Source organism: Monodelphis domestica, chromosome 6 (genome assembly GCF_027887165.1).
Source record: "Monodelphis domestica isolate mMonDom1 chromosome 6, mMonDom1.pri, whole genome shotgun sequence".
Lineage (NCBI taxonomy): Eukaryota > Metazoa > Chordata > Mammalia > Didelphimorphia > Didelphidae > Monodelphis > Monodelphis domestica.
Window position 1 is genome coordinate 253459523 of NC_077232.1, and position 22939 is coordinate 253482461.

Here is a 22939-nt window from a genome sequence, read left to right on the forward strand (position 1 = left end):
ATTTCAATTAGAGATTAGTGAAAATAAAGATGTACATTTCCCCCCATCCACATTCTTGAATCTTTCTAGACTACAGGTGAACAAGGGTAATAACCTACATATTAATCTGAAGTTATTGGAGAAATGCTACTATTTCCAGAGAACTGGAGTATTTAAATGATCAGATTTCCTCAATTTAGTCATTTGATTTAGTAACCATTCTAGAGTTAAACAAAAGCTTGAGACTATACTAAGGCTTTGGGGACATCCTGTAGTACATGGAATATTATAGGACTAGGACAAATGATAGGAAGAATACTGAAAAGTATGGGAAGATTTGCATCAGCTGTAATAAAGTATTCAGAACTAGGTAGACAGTATATATAATGACTTTTGTTGTTGTTAAGTTGTGCCAGACTCTCTGTGATCTCATTTGAGATTTTCCTGGCAAAGATCTTGGAGTGATTTTCCAATTTCTTTCTTCTGCTCATTTTACAGATGGTAAAACTGAGGTAAACAGGGTTAAGTGACTTGACCAGGGTCACACAGATAGTAAATTAGGTCACATTTGAACTCAGGAAGATGTCTTCTTGACGCCAGGCTCAGCATTTTATACACCTATGGAACACATAGCATTCCACCTAGCATTCCATGTACAGTTACTACAACAAACTAAATGGAACAACAATGCCTTTACCCCTTCCCCAAATGAATTTAAGTATCTTAGAAATTAGGTGGGATAAACATCATTATTGCAATATGACTCTGGAAAGTTATATAGTTACTTCAAAATGAATAGGGGGTAGATAAAGATGGGTTGTTAGTGGTGATAGCACTGAACATTAAGAAGTTCTTCCCATGCAAAGAAATTCCTGAACTGGAGGGAACAAGGATAATGAAGAACATTTGGGTGAATATCTAAACTAGAAGTAATAAGGGCCTGGCTGTGATGGTAAACACCTGTAAAATTAAATTGTTGCTAGTAGGGGGACTGGTACTGAGGTTGATGGATCACTTGAACTCAAGTTCTGAGCTGCATTAGGGCTAAAGATGATAGAGTGTTCATACTAAATCTAGCATCCACATGATTAGACCTTTTTAAGTAAGCAAGGGTTAGGAGGAGGATTAGGAAGTCCAAGTAGATTGTGACCCGACCCAGGTCTGAAATACAATAACTAGATAAAATTTAGTTACTGATCAGCACTGGGATTGGATCCATGAATAGCTGCTATACTGGGGAAAATATGGAAGCCCAATCTCAATAATAATAATAATAAATAAGGAACCATTATTACTAGCATTCTTCAAAGAAAGTTTGAAAATTCACTTGTAGGTTTCCTTTACAGGTACATCTTATTCCTGTATTGGCTGGATTAGATGACTTTTGCTTCCCCTTCCAATTCTGAAATCCTATAATTCTGTGATACACTTGATGGATGCAAAATATATCATCAAGGAAATGTGTGACTGGGAAAAGAGATTGGCTATTCATGCAACAAGAGATTGAAATGGCTGGCCAAGTGCTATACTGTTGCTTACAAAATATGAAAAAATAGAAAGCACATTAGGTAGAAACTCTGGACAACCTTGCAAGATTTAAATTGGATGAGATGAAACAGATGGAAACTGGTTGGTATTGATGGTTTGTATCCACATCAATGAGATTATGAATCTGTCAATGTTTTATGTATTCTTGTGTATATATATATATATATAATTGATATATGTATATCCATATGTGTAAGTATGCATAAATATTTCATAATATTATTTAGATTACATATAGATAAGTTTGTTAGATGATTGAAAAGAAATTATAGATAGATGGAAAAGATGAAAGAAAATAGAAAGATATTAGAGATTGAAATACCCAATAGAGATACCTGGTTATAGGTAAAAAATAAAGATATACAAATTAGAAAATATGGATGATAAATAGTAAAAATATGTTATATATATTGTAGATAAAAGTAATATTGGAGAGAAAAGATGGGTTACTGAGAGAAAAAAAGAAGAAATATAGATAAATAAATTACAGATAGAAGAATATAGAAGACAGATAAGAAGAAAAAAGACACTAATGGATTAAAAAATGAAATATGGTAGATAGGAAAAAGAAATATACATAACATGAAGAAAGTTAGGCACAAAGATTTTAGAAAGAAAAAAGATAGATGGTAGATGAATGAAGCTTAATATAGAGAGAGATTATATATAGAAAAAATACAGAAAAAACAAATAAAAAGATAAGTACATGAATTGTGGATAGAAAATGAAAACTAGATTAATAAATAGAAAAAAGAAAGTAAAAGGTTACAATTTATATAGAAAAAATAAAGATGATAGAAAAAGAGAGATGGAGAAAGGGAGAGAAAGATAAAATGAGTAGAGATCTTTTATTGAACTCCTACTGTGATACTTTTTCATAGAGGTAATCTTAGACCAACAGTGTGTATGCTTACAGGTCCTACCAAATTATGTGACTTTGAATGTGGGACCTAGAGAAGGATTGTGATTCTGTTGTCCAAGGACAAACCTAGCTAAGTTTGAAGAGACTCATTGCAAGGTTAGTCCTTCAGTGTTAATTTTTTTTCCCATACTACAGCCATTCCTGAAGCAGATTGGAGGACTAAGTCAAATTGAAAGAAAGTTAGAAGAGATATGAAACATAGCATGTGGGTGAGTAGATCCTACCCTAAGGTTGGGTGTTAAAGAAATATCAACAGAATATTCTGGGAAATATAAAGTGGAAGAAATGATATTAGTGTCTAAAGACTTGCCTTCTGGGAAGCTGAGATCTATTTGTATGTAGCATGGAAGGAAAATTCTCTCTACTGCACTTGCCACTGTTTCCCAATAAGACAAGAATTCCATAGGGTTATTTTGATGGACCAGATGGATGTAGTCTGTTTAGTATTTGTGAGTATTGAGTAGTTTACTTGGTTCTGGTTCAGGAAATATTATAGTGAAAGCAAAAGGAGTATGTAGAAGAACTGATTGAAGATTTTGAAGGAGAGATTGGTGAAGGGTAGGAGGAGGGAGGCAATGGCATTTCTGGGGTTTATCTTTGTGACACCTGACTTTGTGACATCATTGTGGTTCATAGTGATTTTCATTTGGCTATCATAGCTTGGGAAACTCCTTCACCTCATCTTCAGCAACTTTCCCCACAGTTATTGTATGTTTCCAATAGGAATTGATGCAGCTTCATTCGTGGTCTAAATAATAAGGCATGCTTGTTATGGGATCATTCATTTTCCAAGAGTATTAAGTGCCTATATGAGAAATTGTGCTAGTATCTGAAGGTTAAAAACAACAACAAAAAACAAAAGTGAAATGGTCCCTATCCCACTTAGAGATTTGTATTCTAATTGGGGATGCACATTAGAACCACACATTTCCATTTTCTATGAAACTCAATTCTAATATGATTTCATATCTTTTTTGTGCTATTTTATAACTGCTGTGATTATTAGTGATTTCATTATATTGTCTGTATGGCTCTTTTGGATCTTTGATTTGGAATAGAACTTGGAGGCCATCTTCATTCATTCATTGCATAAATACTTTCTATGATATTTTTGGCAAATCCATGATGATTAAGGTATTTGTCATGGTGATTTTACTGTGGTCACTCTTATACTCAGTGAAATGGATCAATCATTTTTGCTTCACCCAACTAGTGTCTTCTATGGCGTCTATACTCTTTTATACCATTTATTCCAAAAATAAAAAAAAAAAATAGCTTATCATTAATTGACTCACCAAAAGCTAAAGCCCTATTTATTGGTTTGGTCAATTCCAAGTCTCTGCAGCTGTGAAAGGAATCAATTTAGCAAGGCAGGTAATTATTCAATGCATCTGTAAATCACCAACCAACCACATGTTTTGTTTCTCTGATGAAAATTTCAAAACCATTTTTCCAGTGTGGTCTGGCCTGGGTCTGTCTTGAGAAATAAAGGTTATGTTCCAGATCAAAGCTTCCCATCTTCATATGCTGTAATGCCAGGTGCAACAGAGTGGGAAAATCTTCAGTTACACTAATTATTCAAGACCTATCAGGAAGACTGGAAACAAATGTACTGTAGATGCAGTCATTGAAGAGCTCATTCCCCTACCATCTTTATTGTGAAGAAATATGATTTTTAAATGATTTTTTGAGCTTTAACCAAATATAAAGTTTGGTAATTTCTTATCATAAATATTTGTATTATCAATTATATATAGTTAAAATATGATATAGCATAAAATGATGCTTTTCAAATGTAGCATCACAAATACTTGTTTATTTTAATTGAAGATTATTATCTCTATTCTTTTATTTAAGAAACTCAAGCTGAATAGTGGCCTAGAAATTAAAACTGTCATTTGCTTATCCCTTGTCTTCCTCCAAAGAGAATGGAAAGATATTAGCATATTTTCTCCTTTTGTGCCTGATAAAATTTCAGAGCTAAACAGAACTTCAGATAAGAACTAGTGCAATTCAGGCCGAGAGATGGGAGGTCCTAAGTTCAAATCTGGCCTCAGATACTTCCCAGCTGTGTGACATTGGGCAAGTCACTTAGCTTCCATTGCCTAGCCCTTACCACTCTTCTGCCTTGGAACCAATACATAGTATTGATTATAAGACTGAAGATAAGGGTTAAAAACAAAACAAAACTAGTACAATTGTTTCATTTTGTAGATGGTGAGATAAGGGCCCAGACTGGAGCAATCATTTGCACAAACTGACATAGATGATATAGTCATAAAGTTGGCATTAATAACCTCACCTCTTGACTCCTGCTGCCATCTTCTTGCTATAGCATTTCTATTTTTAAGATGTTACTTTAGAGTTTAATAGAGTTGGAAAAGTCTCAGTCCTATATAAGGGCAGACAAGTTGGTGCCAATATATCTTGAGGGGATGAAAAATTAACCACAAAAAAAAACTTTGTAGAAAAAAAAAGCTAAGGGGGTGAGAAAAAGAAACTAAAGAGAAAAAGAACCTAAAGCGTTTTTTGTGTGATTCAGGCAAGAGCTACAACAGAACAGACTGACTGGTTTCCAAGTCCAACATATAAAGAGAACATCCTGTTTTTCAAAGCCATTGGAGTTAGTAGGGATGATGATCCTGTGGAACTCCCATTTTCATGACTGCCCCTGGCTCTATTGTAAATGAGATTTAGGATAAATGAGGAGAATAAAGAAGATGATGAATATAAATACCATTTGGGCTAAATTCCATAACTCTACACTGTGTCACACCTCTTTCATGTGAAGAATGGTTGTAAATTTCAAAGAAGGCTTTGGCTTAGTTATACTATTTTACTTTAGGGAAAAACCTTAAACTTTTAGCTTAATATGTCGCTAAATCACTCTGCAGTTTATCTTCTCTTCCTCATTTTAAAAACTGTGGCTCTCTATTTTCCTCGCTAGGGAAAACCCCTCACATGTGCTCACTGCATGTTTCTGTTGCTTTACCTGAAGACTTCTGATCATTTGTTGTTGTTGTTGAGTCATTCTCAATTGTGTCTGACTCTTCATGACCCCTTTGGGTTTTGGGGTTTTTTTTGGGAAAAGATACTATAGTGGATTGCCATTTCCTTTTTCAGCTCATTTTATACATGAAGTTTCAGAGGCAAACGGGGTGAAGAGAATTGCCCAGGGTCCCACAGCTAGTAATATCTGAAACCAGACTTGAACTCAGGTCTTCCTGACTCCAGATCCTACTTTCTATGCACTGAACCACCTAGCTGCCTCAGAGGTCTAATTTATAGCACTTGTCAATTTTGGAGATATAAATGCTCACAACAAAAATTTAATAATTTGCTCTCCAAAGCTAGTGTGAGGTGGCTTTAAGGATGTGGCCAAATGAATTTTTCTTTTAACAGATGAGCTGACTAGCCTCCCTCCAATAGAACAATGGATTAAACTCTGGTGGTCAGAAATGGGGTGAAGAATTTAGCTAAATGATAAAAAGGACCATAGATTTAAAGATGTAAGAGATCTTTGAAGCCATATAGTTGAACCTCCCTGTTTACTTTTGAGGAAACTTGAGAACAAGAGATATGAAGCAACTTGCCTTAGTTCATAAAGGTAGTGTCAGAGTCAATATTTGAACACAGGTTCTCTGATTTCAAGCCCAATACTGTCTGCACCACGTCATGTTGACCCATTGATGGCTGCAGTGGTTTTAACAGATCCCTAACTAACAGAGATAGTATTTCACACAAAACTGCCCAAGAATTAAAATGTCAAAACATTTGGAACAGGATTGAGAGAAGTCTTGATTCATAGCAGAAGGCCATAAGAATTCACTCTACCTTTTGATGTAGTGTAGAGGTGTCAGTGATGGGGCAATATGCCTGTTTTCTAGTGCTGAAGGTGTTAGGTTGCAGCTAAGGGGAAAGAGCGGATGTTGGCATTCCACTAGTTGGCAGAATTCCAGTAATGAGCAATTCTGCTGCCACTGAGGACTGCATGTCCATCAGTCATGTTGGGGCCCTGAAGTGCAGCCAAAGAATAGTTCCTAAAAAAGTGGCCTGAACACTCTGAGCTTCAGTGCACATGAGAAAGTCATTGTTGAAGACTCTTGAGTATTGGTGTCATGTTAAAAAGCTTGGTTATCCACTGGTCAGGTGATAATTCACTCTTCAGAGAGGTCAGCATGTATCGTCTTTAGAAAATGCTGTCTTTTAACACTTTCTTTTTTTTTAATTTAGGATATTTTTTTAAGGAATAGAAATCTATTTTTTTTAAATATCCAGCATTCCACTAGGAAAAAGAAAAAACACAAATCCTATTTAATGAATATATATTACATATACTTTATACATACATGTGGATTTATATCTATATTCATCCATATATATTTAAGCTAAACAAATTACCTCATGGGCCATGTTCATAAAACATATGTCTCATTGTTCACCCTAAATCCATCATTTCTTTGTCAGGAGGTGGCTAGTATGCTTCATCACTGGTTCTCTGGAATCATAGCTAGTCATTGCATTGATCAGAGTTCTAGCTCTCAAAGTTGTTTGTTTTTACGATGTTATTGCAGAAATCATTCTCAGGGTTCTGTTCATTTCACTCTTCAGTTTATACAAGAGCATTAAGTCGTCACATTTCACATTCCACTTGCTATTCACAATTTGAGACTTTGCCTTTTTCTAATCACACTGATGTGCTAGGCTGATGGTTTTCAGAGAGACAGACTAAACTCTTTCGCCATCACTGTAGAGACTTATCCATTTGGGCAAGTATTATTTCACTTTCTTGCTTGTTCCAAACCTATGTTTGTACTTTACAAATAGCATTCCCTAAATCTCACTGTTCTGCCAGCAATGCCCTCACAGGAAGTAATTACTGGGTATATTTATTTAGAATCATATTCCAGATTTATGCCCTTGGTAATTATAATGACTTTATTTTATAGCTCTATGGATCTTCTCTCAGTCTCTGAGTAAATGAAGGAAAAGTTCTGTTTAGAATCATCAGTCATAATGAATTCAGATAATGGAATCTGTTTGAGAGTCAGAACCAAGAATTGAGCTCAGGCTCTATAACTCCAAATCCACTGATATTTCCATTGTACCACGTTGTTTTTCAAAATGAACATATGTGTGTGCACGTGTGTGTAAATTAAAAACCAAATATCAGAAAGGCCCATCCTTTTCCTGAGGGTAGCCTCACAATATGAATCCACAAAGATTGTTACTTAATTAATCTTGGCAAAAAATACTGTAAACAGTAATGGGTCTATAAATAAAATGTCCAGCTAAACCAAGTCTCTGTACTAATCTCTCAAAAAAATATAAGTATATATATATATATATATATATATATATATATATATATATATATACCTAAGTATATATATTACACTTAGGTGACTGAGGTGAGTTATCCTTGGGGAATTACCTCTTTCCCTCCAATAAATGTACTATCATGCAAGAATTGTGTTGTAGTAGTAGGGGGAAGGTGGGCACCCCAAGGACCAGGATCTTGAGAGTGGCAGGGGTGGTGACCTGGAGTATGGTCACTTAGTAGAATTTTAGTGCCCCAATCAAAGTCCCAGTCATCCCACAATAATTTCAATTTTTGTGTAAACCAAACCTAGGCTCCTATTTTAGGTTCTTCTTGATTAATAACAATAAGCAACAATTAACAATAAATTATAGCATCTTACATGTCTTAAGTGTGTTGAGTTGCATAATCAATTAAATTTATTAATTCTTGACATCTGAACTTTAGGTGGAAATTAAAAAGAAACCACAGTTATTCAATCAACAAATATTTTTAAAACATCTACTATGTATCAGGCAGTCTGCTAGGTTGTAGGGGATACAAAGACACAAATGATCTCAAAGATTTTACATTCAAAGATCCCTGATCTCAAGGAACTTACATTCTGTTAAGGAAGATAACATGGACATATAGAAGTACATACAAGATACATACAAAATAGACGTAAGAACTAGCAAGTGTGGAGGAATTAGGAAAAGGCTTCATAAGTCAAGGTATTGGAAACACACATATACATGTATGCATACATTTCTGTCTGGGTCTCACTGCAGGCAGAGGTGTTGCATATCTGCAGATATACTGGAAAATGGTGCCAATTTTCTTCATGAGAACTGACCACAGACCACAGAGTTCTGGGCATGCAAATACAGCCATATCAGTAACAATCTAGCCTTTAACCAGCCTACTTCCTGGTTTTCACTGTGACTTAATTCTCTGAACATTTATTGGTTAGAACAAAGACTTCACATACCACTTCACTCCCTCCAAGTGCACGGTCCAACTGTGAATGTGACTTTGATGGACGGAAAACCCTTAATTGAATCATCAATAAATTATAGTATCGGTGCTACAATTGAATGTAATGGACTTCTCTACTAGATGCAATGCAATGATTCAGAACAACCCAGAGGGATCTATGAGAAAGAACACTATCCACATCCAGAGAAAGAACTGTGGAAGCAGAAACACAGAAGAAAAACAACTGCTTGAATACATGGGTCGATGGGGATATGATTGGGGATGTAGACTCTAAATGAACATCCCACTGCAAACATCAACACCATGGAAATAGGTTCTGATCAAGGACACATGTAAAACCCAGTGGAATTGCATGTCAGCTATGGGAGGGGGTGGGGAGAGGTGAGGGAAAGAACATGATTCTTGTAACCAGGGAAAAATATTATAAATTGACTAATTAAATTAAAATTTCAAAAAAACCCAAATAAATTATAGCATCATATGGAGGGGGTGTACTTTGCTTCAAGTATCTTCCCACTCCAAACAATCCTCCTTTTAGTTGTCAAATTGATCTTTCTAATGTGAATCTATCTATGCCACTCTTCTCTCCCATTTGATAAATTCCAGTAGTTCCTTATTACCTTTGGGATCATATATAGGACCCTCTGTTCAGCTCTGAAAACCTTCTGTAACTTTGGCACCTATTGCTTTTCCAGTCTTCTTAGACCTCACTCTCCTTCAAATACTCTATAGAGTATTATTCATTCACACTGACTTCTTTGCTATTCCTCACATATTACCATTACCAGACTCTTGGCATTTTCATTGTCTGCCTCCATGACATATATAAAATATGAAAAGGCAATTATGTAAATAAAACAGAATATGCACTCATAAAAATATATTAGAAAGAAAAAATATATTAGAAAGTCATACATTGGGTTTTTCCCCCCTATTTATCTTGACCTGCTGGTATCTTTACCTTTCTTCAAATCTCAACTCAAGTCCAATTCTATCCATCCTGTAAATAAACTTGCTTTTTATATATTTGTCTACATGTTGTCTCTTCTATTCACCTGTAAGCTCCTTGAGGGCGGGAACTGTTGTTTGCTTCTTCTGTATCCCTATAGCTCAGTACAGTGCCTGGCACAGACACATAGTGTTCAATAAATGTTTATGGATTGATTGATCTTCTGCAGGAAGCCTTTCCAATTCCCCCTTAATCTTAGCATCTTCCCTCGGAGACTACTCCCTATTTATCCTGCTTTCCTACTTATCACTTATTGCTACATACTTGTTCTTATGCTATCTGCCCCACTGAACTGAGATCTCTTTGGGAGCAGGGAGTGTCCTCCTGCCTTTCTTTCAGTCTCCTGCACTTAGCACAATATTTGGCTCATGATAATGCTTACTAACTGCTCCATTTTGACCTTGTATCTTTCCATTTGCTGTCCCCTATTCCTAAACTGCTCTCTCTCTCCTCTTACCTTTGCTTCTAATTCCCTAGAGTCCGTCAGGACTGAGGTCAAATTCCATATTCTGCAAGAGGCCTTTTCTGGGCCTTTCTCCCCAAAATGGCTAGGGCCTTCCCTCTAATATGATGGCCCATTTATCTGGTTCTTATCTCATATGTACATTGCTATTTCTATGTTGACTCCCTCATTGGATCATGAGGTGCTTGAGGTTAAGGACCTTGCTTTTATCTTTCTTTATATTACTGGAATTTAGCACAGTGCCTTACACATAATAAATGTTCAAAAATGGCTTCTTATATTTTAAATATTAAATATTTATTTTAAAATAATATCTAAATAAAATTAAATACTTTAAATATTTACATATTAAAGTAATATTTAAATCAATTTAAATAAGCATAACATTTTATTTTATAGATATGATTGTTTTTTAGGGATGAGGATGGACCTGTGATTTTATGAGTATGGGAAACTCCAAAATTAGGTTGACACTTTTTCAGAAACTTTCAGTCTTTGGAGCCTAGAGAAGTATCAAACAGGCAGGCTGAGTAAGCATTGAACTAGATTAAAATATATTGGGGAGATATTTAACAAAATAAAAATACAAAAGAATACAGCTAATGTTAATATGTGCTTTTTGAAGCCAACATATCACTGTTAGGGATCCTTATATTTGGTTTAGTGGCTCCTATTTCTTTTTGAGTTTGATGCCACTGGTTTAGAGTAACTTGTCCAGGTCACATAATCAATATGTGCCTGTGGCAGGATTTGAACCCAAGTCTTCTTGGCTCTGAGGGTAGCCCTCCATTTATTACACCATGCCACTTCTTATTATACAAAATATGAAAATGAAATTATATAAGTAAAATATGGTATGTACTTACACAATCATGTTATAAAGAAAAAATATATTAAGAAGTCATTATATATATATATATATATATGATAAATATCCATGCACTTCCCAATCTGAAGCTATTCTTTTTCACCTGAACACCTAATATTGATTACTGGTCTTCATATTTACAAGGTATGCTTCCTCTGATGCCCTGACTAGCCTTTATACTCCACATAGAACATTGTTTTACCTTTTCCTATTTCTAAAATCTAGGAATTTCTTTTCATAATAAATAAATGTATTCTTTATCTTGTTTCTCTTAATTAAACCTATATCATAGGGAAGGATCCTTTATGTTATCTTTCATTTTTTTCTCATTGATCTCTGCTCCATTCGGTGTCAGTATGCTGCTGACAAGAATGCCAGGTATTCTGAGAATCTGTGCGCTGAGATCTTGAAGCCTTCAACAATAGACTCATTTACAGTCTCTACAAGTGACATAAGCCATATCCCAGCTGCAGGTTCCCTTTTCCTTCCCTTCCTCCCTAATCCCTGACATGTATGTTAAGCAATCCAGTTCCTTCTTTTAGCCCCAGACCAAGTACAGCTCCAATCCACTTCTCAAATTAGTCTATCGCTGCTTCCACCCCCAATCTTTACATGCACCTGAGTCTGACTTGTCTCTGGGCCCTTGGGAGTCTTTAAAACAGGGGACTTGACAAGCTCACCCACCTCCCAGCTGTTGGAAGCTCTCCTGCAAATTCTGGACAAGTGCCTGCACCCAAGCTCTTCCATGACCTGAAAGCATACATTTTCCAGGTGTTGCTCACCTGGAAAGGGTTAAAGGTTTCCAATTCAGGAACAATTCCTCACTTGCAAAATACCAGCTCCAGTCTCTCTTCCCCCGCTCTGGAAATATTCCTTTCCTTTCAATCAAGCATTCCCCATATACACAACATTCATCAATATTTTTCTTTACAAAGTCAACTCTGATGGGCCTGAAATGATCTTTGTAAGCAACTTTTGCTTTTTCCTCTCTCCCATTGCTAGCCTATGGGCTGCTTCAGTCTTTTCAAATGGACTCTGCCTACAATTCAAATAGGGCTTGGGAGCTGGCTGGATTGATTTCTGATGGAAATTGAAATAATTCAATATATCCCATTTAACCAAATGATGATGGGGAGCTAATCAATGTCTTCGAGTCTTTGAAGGGGGTCAGGGCAAGCATCATTACTGAGGACAGTATAATAAAACATAATGTGAGTTCAAAGGAGAGAAGTATATCAGAAAGGTCCTTTACAGAGAAACAAACAGAGCATTTAGGAATTGGTGAGAATATGTTTCACAGGTCACTGAAATCTAAATGAATCTAAATGGTTAAGAATATATTGCTCAAATTTGGAACTATGTCCAGAGGACTCTAAAACTGTGCATATAATGCCACTATTGGATCTGTATCACAAAGAGATAAAAAAAGGGAAAGAACCTCTTTGTACAAAGATATTTATGACAGCTCTTTTTGTAGTGGCAAAGAATTGGAAACTGAGGCGGTGTCCCTCAATTATGGCTGAACAAATTGTGGTATACAATGGTGATGGAATACTATTGTGCTTTAAGAAATGACAAGCAGGATGATTTCAGCAAAAACTGGAAAGGTCTATGGGTACTGATGTGGAGTGAAATAAGCAGATTGGGAGAACATTATACATAGTAACAGCGATACTGGATGATGATTATCTGTGAAAACATGGCTATTCTCAGCAATTCAATGATCAGGGACAGTCCTGAAAGAGTTATGACTAGGGATGCTATCCACCTCCAGAGAAAGAACTGTGGGAGTCGTCTTTCCCATCAGTGTATTTATGGTTTCATTTTGCGGCTTTGGTTATGTATGACTTTGCTCTTACAACAATGACCAATATGGAAGTTTTACATCATAATAAAAATTAAAAAAAAATAAAAAAATGAATATAGTGCTCATTGTTAGGGCCTTTTCCTAAGGGTCCCCATATCTTTGTTTTACAGGCAATAGGAAGCAGGTAAAGGAAAAAGTGAGGAATTGATAAGACCTAGACATTTATCCAGACATCTCATGACTACTCTCCTATCAGCTCCCACTATTTTTGCTTGGTTTCATATGATTATTATTTTCTTTTGGTTTCGTATTATTAATGTTTTTTGTTTTAATCACACAGTTAACTTGCCAATATACTGGACTCTCACCATAGTGAATCTGCCTGTGAAACAAGAACAAAAACCCAGTCAGAAAGCAAATATGATGTAGGTGGCATTCCATGCCCAAGGATCCCCACACTTCTCAAACTAAAGGAAGCAAGAGGATATCCTCTTCTTTTCTGAGGCCAAGATTATTGGTCATTATAATTACAGAGCATTTTACCTTTTTTGTTGTGGTATTCTTTACACTTACATTACTGAAGTCATTGTGCATATTAGTTTCCTTAGTCTTAAAATGCTGTTGTTGTTACAAGTAGAGAGGAGCGTGGAAAGGAGGTGGGGGTCAGAAGAGAGAAACAAAAAATATCCTGGGTCTTGAAAAACAAGACCTATGAAGAAAAGTTAAAGTAATATGGGATCCTGTACACAGAGAAGACTAATAGTCAGATAAGGCAATGATCTGATTCGTTTATCTGCTGACGAGGAGGAAATGGACAAACCAGCATGGAGAAATTTCCATTCAAGAGTTCTTAAGTTAGTTGGTCAGTCCATTGACACATGTTATTAAGAACTTGCTCAGCGCTCTTCAGGGTTCTAAGCCCTGCAGATATACAAAAAAAAAGGAAAATTAATGATGTGCTCAAAAGGAACTCACATTCTAATGGGAGAAACAACTGTGTATGTATAAGATATATACGGTGTAAATGGAAAGTGATCTTAGAGGGAAGGGAGTGGGGAGAACCAGAAAAGGCCTTTTTGCAGACAGCAGGAATACAGCTGGGTCTGGAGAGAAGCCAGAGAGGATAAGAGTCATAGGTGAGAAGGGACACATTCCAAGGAAGGGGGGTGGCAATCAGTGCAAATACAAGAGGTTAGGAGATGGAATGTTGAATACAAGGCTCTGAAAGTATTCCAATTCATCTGAGTGTGTGAAGGAAAATGAAAGACTAGTGAGGTAGGAAGGGGACGAGTTGTGAGGGGGCTTTATTTATATTTGATTCTAGAGGCATTAGGGAACTACCAAATGGAGTAAGGGGAGGTAATATGGATGCTGCTGCTATGAAATTGTTTCAGTTACGTCCAACTTCTCATGACCCCTTTTAGGGTTTTCTTGGCAAAGGTACAAGACTGGTTTGCCATTTCCTTCTCCAGTTCATTTTACAGATGAGGAAACTGAGGGATAAATTACTTGCTCTGTGTCACATAGCTTGTAAATGTCTGAGACCAGATTTGAACTCAGGAAGAGGAGTCTTCATGATTCCCAGCCTGGCACTCTACTCACTATGCCATCGGGCTGCCTGTTCACTTATGCATTTTAGGAAAAATCACTTTGCCAGCTGTGTGGAGGAGGGATAGAATTCAAGTGAAGCAAAATAGAGTAACTAAAAAGCTATTTCAAGAGACCAGTAGAGATGTGACAAGTATCTGTTGCAGGGCAGCTGCAAAGTGAGTAAAGAGATGTGATAGGGGTAAAAATATATGACAGCAATATTTGTTTATATTATTTCTAAGTAAATATATACTTAATATATAAGTATATCATTTATATAATGCTCCAAGTTTGGCAAAACACTTAAAATATCTCATTTTTCCTCCAAAATCTTTATTATTATAGATGAGGAAACTGAGGCAGGCAGTGTTTAATGATTTGCTCTGGGTCATACTATAAGTACCTGAGGTAGGATTTGAACTCAGTTCTTCCTGATTCTAGGTCCAACATTCTACACCAAATAGGCATGAACTGGATGAAGATTCTGAAAAAGAAACTGAGAAAGAATAGTGAGACTGGTAGTAGGAGAACCAGAAGATAGAATATCCAGGAGAAGAAGATGATTAACAATGTTATAGGCTGCAGAGTGGCCAAGAAGGATGATGACTAAGAAGAAGCCATTAGATTGGGTAACTAAGAGATTGTTGGGAATTCTGAAGGAGACAAGTCAAAATGAAGAAGATTTAGAATGGGTAGAAAGAGGCAAAAATAAAGTTATCTAGTGTAGACTGAGCTCTCTAGGAACTTAACCAAGAAAAGAATGTATGGGAAATGCAGGACAAGAGATAGATGGTGGCTGGACTGAGTGAAACTGTTATTATTGTTGTTGCTATGGTTGAAGTGGAGAAGGCATCGGTGGTATTGGAATGATATTAAGATCTTGAACCTTCCATGAACTTATGTACTAGATTTTGGTAAGACAGTATTACAGATTTATCACTGGGAATGGAGTAAGAAAAAATTCAATTCTTATACAATTATTTCCTGTGACCTTTTATGTCTTTGTAACTCTGTTGTCTCACCTGTGGACATCAAAGTGTCACAGTGGAGTTAGGAAGACCTGTCTTCAAATTCAGTCTCAGTCACTTACTAGTCATGTGACCTTGGATAAGTCACTTAACTGTTTGTCTCAGTACCCTCATTTGTAAAACAAAAAGGAAATGTCAAACCATTCCAGGATCTTTCCCAAGGAAACCCCAAACAAGGTCATGAAGAGTCAAACATCACCAAAACAATTGAACAGTAACAATTTCTCCTCTGTGAAATGATAGTTGGATTTGATGGCCAAGATCCCTTCTGGTACTAACTTTATGATTCTCTAACTTCTTTATGCTGTAAAATATCTAAAATGAAAGAATAGCAGCTTCTCTGTTTACTTCATAGGGGTTTTATAGAAAAATGTAAATATTTGAATAGTATGTAGTAATCAAATAAATGCTAGGCATAGTTTATTATTTACTGTTCTCATTTTCTATCTTTTCTCCACTTCCCTCAAACTATCCTCTAAACTTCTTTCCCAAATAGTAACTATCGTCATCTATTACTAAAGACATTTCTTATGGTGCCCATATTTCTGAACTATTTTTTATTTGCTTTTTGGAACAATTGATATCTCTCTCCACCTGGGGTGTAAACCGTAAGCCCTCAAGTAAAACACTGAAATCATTTTCTTCCCCTGTGTTAATTACAAACCTAAACATCTCTCTATTAGAGAAGAGTCTGCTGCCTTTTACGAGATTCTTAGGAGGATATTGATATGATATGTATGCTCTCCACCAGATCAAGGGGCTAAATTAGCAGCCCAATGTGTTAAAGGGCCATGGCAGCAAAGAAGGAACCCAGATCTATGGAGAATCTTAGCCACATTTCAGCTGGGACAGTATCCTATTGCAGTAGACTTCAAATTAGCTTGGACTTCAAAATAGAAATATTTCTTGAATATTGAAACCAGAAGGTTTTTTTTTTATCTTCTAAAGAATTAGGTCTTTTATTTTTTAAAAAGATATGTAGTCAAAACAAATTTTCTGGTTTCAAGATCTAAGTTCTAGTGACAGATTTTCACATTATGGTCATCTCCATCAGCAAACATTTGCTGAGTGCTCATTATGAGCTGGATCCAACTTGGAAAGATAAATTTTGGAGAAAACTGATCTCTGACCAGGCATGTGCATGAAGGGAAATGCAAATGAGTATGCTTTCATGACCTCATTTTTGTGGCTTTTTGACCATTATAAAGTAAATTGTGGTCATTAAGACTTTCAAAAACACCCACATGATGTAAGGAGTAAACAGCATTATGTGAGATATCATGGTGGAGTGGGAAGAAGGCCACCCTTGGAGTCCAGAAAACTTGGGTTCAAGTTCTGAAACAAAAGTTGAAAAATTTTCTGACACATTCTAGCTTTGAGATAGATGATGGGTTAGTCATTTAACCCTTTGGTGATGTATTCAACTCTCTAAGACTTAAGTTTCCTCAAAGTTACTTCCATGTATTATTGGTAGAATCTTACATGCTAGGAATCCTCCATATGGATGAAATCACAAGTCAGGACCAACAACTACCTACACCTTTCCCTGAACCCTGCCCTACTCCCCAAAATGCAATAACGAAAGGGGGAGAGGGAATAGAAACTTCCACTGAAACTAATCTGTTGCATTCAGTTTAAATAGAGGAGTCAAACATGGTTGTTTAGTGTGGTTTACTTTCTTACAGATACCATCTGGTAATGTTGAATCTCTAATAGCAATCCTATTTAACTTGTGTGAAAGCTTTGCATTTTCATCATTCACTTCCATTCAATTCTCTTTTCTGTGAAGGATGAGGTAAACATTTATGACATTCACATCATGTATGAATCCATATTACAAGACTATGAACACTTTTGGGGGAAGTAAAGCTTCTTGAGAGTTAAGACCACATAGAAAAATCATATTTTTATAGCTCTTTTACCTCCTAGCCCAGTACTCTGCCTTGCACATAATAGGTTTTAATAAATATTTGTAAAGTGAATATAGCTAAATAAGGTATCAGACTGAGTCAGAAACAAAGCCAGACCAGACAGAAGACCATTCATGTGAGGCTGGAAGGAACTTCGGTTATTTGAGTTCAACCCGTTTACTTTTCTGGATATAAAGTGAGACCTAGAGAGAGGAAGTAACTATAACTTTCCAGGGTCACATAGCTATTAAAGATCTGTGATTTGAACCCAAGTCTTCCTCACTAAGTCCATTGTCCTCCACTGTGTGGCTTTTTAGCTCCAGACCCTATCATGATTACCTGTGTGATTATATCTGGCTCTCCCTGAAAAGCAACTACTCAGATTTTGAAATGAGTCAGAATCAGTGCCCAAAGATGACATCAAAATAGTGAAACTGGGAGACTGGAAAGATGGAGGAGCACTTGGCAAGATAAGGGACATTTGGCAGAGGGATGATTTTGGGGGGTGGTGTGGATGTGTGAGACGGAGATACTGAGTTCTATTTTGGAAGTAATGAATTCAAGATGCTCAGTGACCTATTCACTCATAAATTCCTTAATGTATATAATAGGGAAGTAATGTGGCTTAGCAGTCAAAATGCTGGACGTTAAGGCAGGAAGACCTAGGTTCAAATTTCTCCTCTGGAACTTATTGACTCTGTGTCCAGAAAGCCTCTTTCAACTCCCCAATACCGTAAGTTATAGATGATTTGTGATCGGATCTGCATTGTTGGAGGAAGTTCCTATTTGAATGAAGTTGTAAGTCTTTGAATATTTACATTTGAGTGTGCATTGTATTATATTGGGCATTATGGAGAATATGAAAGAAGTAGAGTACAGCATGCCTGCCTTTGAGTAGTTATTTATTTGTCTGGAGAGACAGGATATGCAGAGAAGTCAACAGAATACAATTCCAAGACAATTACAAGCAGCATAGTTTTATATAGAATATATAGTTGTGTATGCAGTATATAGGTGTGTGATATATATATGCATATATATTATATATAATATATAAAAAGTAAGACCAGAGACACCAGGTTAAAACTACCTTATCTACCCGTTATTTTATAGCTAAGAAATCTGAATCTCAGAGAGGCTGAGTCACATAGGAAACAAGCAGTTAGTGGTTTGAGCCCAGATTTTATGGTTCTAAATCAGTCATTTTAAATGTGCTCAAGGAATTCAAAGCAAGGGAAAATTAGTCCAGAATTGGTCAGAGAAGGTTCAATAACCAACAAAGTTCAGAAATAAGAATTAAAAAGAAAAATTCCATTTAAAATAACTGTAGGAAAAAAATACTTGGGAGTCTACTTGTAGAGACAAGCACATGAATTATATGAACACAATTACAAAACACTTTTCACACAAATAAAGTCAGATCTAAACAATTGGGAAAAAATTAATTGCTTCTCAGTAGGCCAGATATAATAAAAATGTCCAATTTACCTAAACTAATTTACTTTTTCAGCCACAGAAGTCAAACTATCCAAAAATTATTATATAGAGCTAGAGAAAAATAACAAAATTCATCTGGAAGAACAAAAGATCAAGAAGATAAAGAGAATTAATGAAAAAAATGTGAAGGAAGATGGCCTATGAGTACTAAATATCAAAGTATATTATAAAGCAGTAATCATCAAAACAATCTGGTACTGGCTAAGAAATAGGATGATGGATCGATGGAGTTGGGAAGAATTTATTACCCAATAAAAAATGGGAACATTATAAGATGTAAAAGCAATGATTTGTTCATGTTAAGTTAAAAAAAAAAAAAGGTTTTGTAAAAACAAAACCAACGTAACCAAGATTAGAAAGGAAACAAGAAACAAAAAAAAAATTTAACAAATTTCTCTGATGAAGATCTCATTTCTCAGACATATAGAGAAGTCAAATGTATAGGACTGACTATAAGCCTTTCCCCAATTGACAAATGGTCAAATGATATGAACAAGCAATTTTCAGATGACGTCAAAGTTATTAATAATCACATGAAAAAATGTTCTAAATCCCTCGATTAGAGAAATGCAAATTAAAACAACTCTGAGGCACCACCTCATACCTATTAGATTAGCCATTATGACACTAAAGGAAAGTGATCAATGTTGAAGGAGATATGGCAAAACTGGGACACTAATGGATTGTTGGTAGAGTTGAGAACTGATGATGACAATTTGGAACTGTGCCCAAAGGACTACAAAACCCTTTGATTTGGTAATATCACTATGAAGTCTGTATCCCAAAGAGATCCAAAAAGGGAGAAAGGACCTACTTATACAAAATATATATAGTTGCTTTTTTTGTGGTGGCAAAAATTGGAAATTGAAGGGAAATTCTAATAATTGGAGAATGGCTGGACAAATTGTGCTATATAATGGTGATGTAATACTATATTGTGCTATAAGAAATGATGAACAAATTGATTTCAGAAAGAGCTGGAAAGACCTACATTAACTGATGTAGAATGAAATAAGCAGAACCAGGAGAACATTGTGTATAGTAATAGCAATATTGTCAGGTGATCAACTGTGAAAGACTTAGCTATTCTCAGCAACGCAGTGATCTAGGACAATTCTGAAAGACTTATGACAAAGGATGCTATCAAGTTCCAGAGAAAGAACTGTTGGACTCAAAATACAGATCAGAATATACCATTTTTCACTTTCAATTATTTGTGTTTTTATTTTAGGATTTTGGTTTTATATGACTATTCTTTTACAACAATGAATAATATGGAAATATGTTTTTTTTTTCATGATAATACATGTATAATCCAAATCTAACTGCTTACTAGGAGGGAAGGAAGACAATTTGGGTCTTATAACTTCAGAAAACTTACATGGAAAATTGTTATTACATGTTATTGGTAAAATAAAATATCTTTGCAAAACAAAATTCATTGCTTTTGTGATGTTTCATCTTTGTCTAGTGGAAAGAGCTTGCAAGTAGAAACTCTCATAGGCCTATACTGATGCATGAGAATGAATGTGCTCATGTTACAGATGAGACACTTGAATCATGGACAGATTAAGTGGGTAATTCGGGTCCGTGGAAGAGCCAGTACTTAATATTAAGTCCCAAGGCTCTTGGTTCCCTATTCTTATCCAAATATGTAAAAATAGGTGATTTACCCACTTTATTTTTTTATGGAAATTCACAAGTAGAATAACTACATCTCTTGGATTTTATTTTAATCTTACTATGAATCTTTTTTTTAAACCACAAAGGAATGTAGAAAAACTGATTTCAGCATATGTCAGACAAAACCTTGATAGATTACTTTAAGCTGAGAACTTCCTTCTCCTCAAATTTCCTTGCACTTTATAAATATTCTAACATCAAATTTTTAACCTCTAAATATTATTTCCCTAGGAAAAATGTTTTCTAGAAAAATGCTTAAAACCATTTCTGAAAAATATACATTTTAATAAAAATAATAAAAACATGAGATTTTAGGTAATTGGTCAAGACAATATTTTCTCAGTGGAGGAAATTTGAACTTTAAAAATTTTACTATTTCTATAATGAAAGTTTAACTTGCTAGAACTAATAATAATAATAAACTTCTGTTTATTGTAGGCATAGGATCTTAGATTTAGAGTCTAGAAAGGGACTTAAGTGCTGGTCCAATTACCCCATTTTCCAGATGAGAAAATGAAGGAACCAATATATTACATGACTTGCTCAAGATGACTCAGGTATTGGGTAAATGAACAAGGAATTTAACCCTGGTTCCTCCATTCTAAATCCAGTGCTCTCACTGGACCACAGCTAGAATTGTCCATCCCAAGTGTTCATATGGGTTATTTTTGTCTGACTTGTGATTGAGACTTTCATGCTTATATTGCTATGATCAGCCAAAAATGGACAAACTATACATTAACCCAACAAAGTGATGTCATTTTGGTCCTCTTTGAATATGGGGGATAATGACTAGCTAGAACCAATGATGAAATTGCTAATGGCCTTCTATGCTTAGAATTCATCCATCAAGTGGCTGCCAAATTCACATCTCCAAACTTTCCAGTATTCTCTTTTTGATATCCAAATGCTTACATTTCTATGAGAATCACAGAAATATGGAAAAGTCTTAGCTCTTAGAAATAAACATTTCGTCTATGTTTCTATACCTCTTCTGTTTATGTACATGGAAAATGAATTTGTGTTGGGTTTTTAAGCCACTAAATGTCCCCTCCCAAATAAATTTTATAGGTTCAACATATCTAAAGTTGGAAGGACCATGAGAGGCCTGATAATTTAGTCTCTTTGTTTTTTGTTTTTTATAGATGAGGAAAGTGACATATAGGAAGGTTGTGATTTGCCCAAAGATACAGAAGCCAAAGAGATATTAGATCTTGGGATTCTAGAGCCAAATTTCTTATCATTCTTCTCTCTACCCTCCCTAACTTCAGCTGTTGGACAGATTTAATTTCTATTAGTGAGCATTGTAAGGGGGGGGGGGGTTATTATATAAAATGGCTTGGATTGGATTATATTTAAAAATAGGGTTGCCAAGAATTTATATTAATTCCGAAGAGATTTATTTACAATTTATTTACAAAATATAGAAAGAGCGAAGTAAGAAAATCAGAGAGAGGTTAGGGTAAGATATCTAACTTAAGCATTAAGTAATTTATTCCCAGCCCCTGGCTCAACCCTGACAAGGGGAATTAGTCTTAGGCCTCTGCAAAGCCAAGGACCTGGGGAAGTCTCTCTCAAGAGGTAAGTCTCTCCTGAGGCTAGTTGTTTTTTTTTTTTTCCAGAAAAATCCAGCAGTTAAGAGTCAACTTTTCACTCACCATGTGTCAGTCCAAAGGAAGAAATTTTAGAACAGTTTCACCAGGAAAAAGGTTTCCGGTCCAGTCAGCAGATTCTCTACCAGCCTCCACTCCAAAGAATGAAGAACTCTCTCTTATAGGAACTTGTAATTCCTTTTAAAGATGCTTTCTTTTGCATCACTTCCTGTGTCTTCTTCCACTTTTTACATATACAAATCATAGTCTAAAGCCTGGCTTAGGACTGCCCAGGAGGCAGTCAGTCAATTCTGATTCATCACCCACTATTGCACATGTGGGTCACAGACCTCCCACTTAATCATTAAGTGGGATGTTTACACTTTGGGTGAGTAAATCTAAAAATGGGCAGGGGTTACAATTTAACCTTCACAATCAGTGGGTAGTTAATTAATTTCATTTTCACAATCAGGGGAGAGTTAAATTTAATCTTCACAGCATTCTTATTCATCATCAGTGGGTTAGCGATCTTTTTTTTTCCATTTGAATTAGTTTATTTAGTCAATTTAGAACATTATTCCTTGGTTACCATAATCACATTATTACCCTCCCTTCCCTCCACCAACCCTTCCCACAGCCCACATACAATTTCATTGGGTATTACTTGTGTCCTTGATCAGAACCTATTTCCATGTTGTTGTTTGCACTAGGATATTCATTTAGAGTGTACATCCTCAACCACATC

General features: G+C 35.7%; 1 long non-coding RNA gene across 1 annotated transcript; it reads left to right on the plus strand.

Annotated features, from left to right (window-relative positions):
• The first annotated feature begins 2532 nt into the window (after positions 1 to 2532).
• Positions 2533 to 22419, plus strand: LOC130455101 (uncharacterized). The gene is made up of 2 exons (XR_008912991.1): positions 2533 to 2658; positions 22225 to 22419. It is a non-coding gene; the product is annotated as an uncharacterized LOC130455101 (long non-coding RNA).
• The last annotated feature ends 520 nt before the right edge of the window (positions 22420 to 22939 follow it).